Here is a 4,880-nt window from a genome sequence, read left to right on the forward strand (position 1 = left end):
TTTCCTCTTGAAAAAAACGTGAAGAAAAGTAAGACAGGTGAGCTTCCCGGAAGTCCAAGTAAATATGGGCCTTTCAAAATAAAAGCCAAGAGAATGCAATAGCCATTCTATAACATTAACGTTATGCGAGCACATACCAGGGTAACATCTGAGGAAAAATACATTAATATAAATTAATCAATCAGAGAAATTAATAAGTAAATAAATTGTTGCGACCCGGCTCTGAGGCCGCAACCAGAAACGAGAGCAGAGAGGGGATCAGTGCCAAATAGCGCTTAGTTTATTTATAAAAGTAAAACAGAAGAAGGCAAAAAGTGTTTCATTTCAGCATTTCAGCGACCAGCCGTGTAGGAGGGATATATGGTTGAGCACATCACCGGGCCGAGGTGCAGCTCATCACCTGATGACGACGACCCCGCCTCGGACCAGAACCTGCCAGGAAGACAACAGCACACAGTACGCCAGCACCACACAGAATAGTGGAGGGTTCGTCACAAAATACACCAAAAAAATGGACCGATGGAAACAGGGATTGATTACATGTAGATTAATATTGTGCATTTGATTCATTTACACAGCATGAGTAAAGTCTTAGATTAATGATTTGCATTTTTTGGTGCAATACAGTTCGCAACATAGTTTAACCAACAATTACCAGCTATTACTGGGTCTCATTCATGAAACATGAGCAGAAGGAATTTGTGTGTAAACTGTTCGCAGACAGAAATTTACGCGCATGTCTGCATTCATCAATATTTTAGTAGCTCCGATCTTTTCGTAGCTACTAACAAAATCTACTCCTGCTCCTGACAACTCGTAGTGCTTGTGTAAATTTAGTAAAGCACCTAAATATTGCTTGTCACTATTGGAAATTACAATTTTAATTTGTATTGCGCTCTGTTATGTACACAATACACAGATGCCTTTGAAACACGTAATCTAAACATGACAAAATATTAAAAATATAACACATTTAGTTAAATTAGTTGGCAATTAGCAGGTTTAAGATCCAGAATAGGTTCATGATTGTGAATTATCTATGTAAATCGACTCAATAGATTACACGTTCTTTCTACATGTTGAATGATGATAATAAAAATATCCGTAAGGACAGCCGGATCACAGCCTCTTCGGCCTCGGTGCCTGGGAGCAGCAGGTGGTGGAGCCACGAAGGAGCACGCACCAGCTGAAAGAATTATTTGAGACAACGCGTGTTTTTTTTTTTTGTGGCTTTTTGATCATTTGAATGAATAAATCTGATTTGAAAAATGTTTAATTTACGTTGTATAAAACAGAGCTTTAGGCTGTTAAGATTCAAATAATTTGAAGACAATGCACACAAAACTGCTGTAGGCTATATGTTATCCGTATCATTTGTTAAAATAAATGTTAAATAGCTCTACATTCCGACAGCCATCACTGATTTAGAGTTTATCCATTGCGCACAAAACATCTCTGGTTTCCCATTCCCACTTCATTCAAAACCCCACAAATGAATCTTCTGTTTGTTTGGTGACCGCTGTATTTTTTGTTGTGTGTGCTTATGCGTTCCTTTGCCTCCAGTTTCATATCACACCATTTACGCTTCACCTCTGACATGGTTCTTTGTACCACGGAGACAACATTAACAGCATCTGTTACCTCCCTCCAGGCCTTCGCTTTGCCTGTCCCTGTCACACCACTACTAACTGAAGAAAATAAAATGTTTTTTCCTAAAGCCTCAGTGTGTAAAAATGGTGAGTAACAGTGACATCAGCGGTCAAATTCTAGATTGCAGGGCTCACTCGCGCTCACTCGCTCGCCCCTCCCATCGGGTAAGTGATGGTGGCCTCGTAGGATAAAAAGCCTTGTGCAGACAGCAGAGATCCATCCACGAGTTTTTTTTCAGGAGTAGGCCTATCTAGCGACGAGGTGAATATTTATTTAGGAATCTAAACCACGATGTTACGATGTTGTAGCGACCCTGCAGTAAATGTTCTGTTATAATGTCAATGTTCTGTGAGTTAATGGCATGTTTGGGATTGAATGAGTAGGCTATAGGTAGGGGGGTGGGGTGCGAGTGTGACGGGAATGAGGGCTGTGTGAGTGTGCTTGCTGGTGTGTGTATGAGCGAGATGGAGGAGAGAGCAGGAGTGCACAGTTGGAGTTACGGCTAAGTTCTTGTTTGTTGGTTGTTTTGGCGTAGTTACGGCCAACAGTAACCTGTACTGTTCAGTAATAAACGGTGGTTTGCCGAATAACTGCGTCATCCTTTCCACACGTCCTGGCGGACGCTACAATATGTTATAGCTTACCAATGACATATAGGTTATCTGTGAGATATAACGTTATGTTAGGTGTTTTATTTCTAATTGTTTTGGTAACACGAGCAAACATTAGCACAGTAATGCTAAAATAACACGTTTTATGTGATAGTCACAGCACAGTGCGGCAAATATAGGTTGGTACGATTATAATGCCTTTCCAGAGTGTTCTTCCACAGGAATTCAAATAAAATAAGCAACGCCGATATTCACTCACGTTTTGTCCCTTCCTCGCTTATCTGATCTTTATCTTTTATTTGGTGGCGTGGTTTCCCTCTTACGGGCAAAACGTGTGTGCTCCTCCATTTAAAGTGCGACAGAATCATAAAAGTACAAAGCAGGTTCACGCAGAAGCGCCCTGGATTGGGCTTCACCTTCTCTGTCTCCAGTGACGGCAAGTTCTAGATAAACGCGAAGCGCGTATATCCCTTTCGGCCGCTGTATTCAAATATGGCGACGCAGCCTCCAGCAGACCGCGCCCTGCCTGTGTATATATAGAGAAATCATTCTAAGCCTAGGAGAAAGCTTCCATTTGTATGTGAATTGCATTACACTTTAGTAAATATATATTTATGAAAGCAATAGTTGATATTTGCTAATAAACAACCACGTAAATTACACACTTTCTTTGCGCCATGACTGACAGGTCGACTGGATGCACCTACACCTCCTTATATGGTGGTCATTGGCTATTCATGGGCGGGGATTTATGCTAATTGCTGATTACCGGGAGCGCGCTGTCACTTTACGATGGATTGGCATTCATGATCATACACACGTGTTTACGATCAAATCTGAGTTTCCCGAGGCGTTCATGAATCCGGAGTGGGTTTTTAGTGGCGTAGGCTTTTATGTGCAAATATACACACAGATTTACTCACTTTTCATGAATGAGACCCACTGTGTGTGCAGAGTTGTTACTGTTAGCAGTGGTATTTAACTGGGTTTCCACCATAATGCGCTGTTACCTGAGCGAAACAGAGTGGAAGTAGGTTAAGCTAATTCTCCACCAGTAGATGGCAGTATGAGTACTTAAATGAATACCTGGTTTGTCTCTTTGTGAACTGTTGGCTTATTTTCCAGGTTATTGATGCAGATGTGTTTAATACTATTCATTTAATTTGATATTTGATGTTTATGGTTTATTTACAACCTAGTTATAGATAGCATGTATTTACTTTTTATTCAGAACCACACGTAGGCCTACCTGTATGGAAGAATGAGCATGTGTTGATAGTGTGGCAGAAATGTAAATGAAAAATACAGACACATTTGGGTTGTTCTTATTGGACACGATTCAGTGGATCAGGCCTCAGTTACCAGCAAGTCACAGCACCACCTGTACACTATACCTTCATCATTTACTCTCAGCTCAGAGTCAAACCTGCATGTCCTTCTGTTCCAACTCTGCTGTTAGCGTCTTACATCAGAAATTTCTTGATGTAGGCTGTTTGGTCTAAAGAATGATTTACAGGACTGCAGAAATAGGACACAGCCAATACAAAGGCACAATTTACTGACCCTCCACAGAAACTGTAGCAAAAGATGAATGAATGACGAGAGGTAATCATAGAAAGAGTGGCAGGATTAGTTTGAATTTTTTATTGTTAGGTTATGTGCAGTGGTAGACAACATATTCAGATGCTTTACTTAACTTCTCAAATATTCTCAAAAGTAACTATTTTATATACAATTTGACTGCAACTCAAAGAAGAGAGACCTGTTTTGTCTGACCAACAGTCCAAAACTCAAATTGATTATTCATGTTTTGTGTGCAAAATGTTGGCTAGTGACAATGCCCCCAAAAATTTGAGATACCCCTACCGGGGGTAGAACAAAACCTAACAATGTTTTTCCTCATCTCTAAGGTCTCCCATATATGAAATGGATTCTTAGGTTTAAATATTTTACTGCACTATTCATATACTGTTTGACTAATCAGCCAAGTGCTAATCCCAAGCTCCCTGTTTGACTAATCAGCCAAGTGCTAATCCCAAGCTCCATATAGACCACCACTGTTTACAAAAAAAATATTTATTTTCACTGTGTATAAAAGAAAACATCCTACCTAAATTTTAACCACCCTCTTCAATTAGGACGTTTGTGCCAAATTTGAATAAATTCCCTCAAAGTGTACTTGAGATATAGCATTCAAAATAATAATGATAATAAAGGATGATGATTATGTGCATACACAATTAATGACTATAAGAAAACCAGAAGTGGCATTAGACACCAACCTGATGAAGGGAAGCCCAAAGTGTTTGTTGAATAAAGCATTGTGTACCTGAGAAGAGTAGTGGAATAAATACAGTTGAAAAAGTCAACATTTTCTGACAATATTGTACTTTTTATTCCACTCCAATAATTTCACAGTTTACTTTACAGGCTAGTGACAAACTGTCAAAAAGGGCTTTAGTTTTTGAGATACCCCTACCGGGGGTAGAACAAAACCTAACAATGTTTTTCCTCATCTCTAAGGTCTCCCATATATGAAATGGATTCTTAGGTTTAAATATTTTACTGCAAACATTGTTAAATTGATACATATTGTTATACACCCCAAACCTAAAAAAG

At 39.4% G+C, this 4,880-nt stretch overlaps 1 protein-coding gene across 6 annotated transcripts in view; it reads left to right on the forward strand.

Annotated features, from left to right (window-relative positions):
• The window catches only part of LOC126392755 (UPF0538 protein C2orf76 homolog), a 53,564-nt gene that overhangs the window by 10,107 nt on the left and 38,577 nt on the right, over positions 1 to 4,880 (forward strand). The gene's annotated exons all lie outside the window — the stretch shown is intronic.

This window comes from Epinephelus moara, chromosome 7 (assembly GCF_006386435.1).
Source record: "Epinephelus moara isolate mb chromosome 7, YSFRI_EMoa_1.0, whole genome shotgun sequence".
Taxonomy (NCBI): domain Eukaryota; kingdom Metazoa; phylum Chordata; class Actinopteri; order Perciformes; family Serranidae; genus Epinephelus; species Epinephelus moara.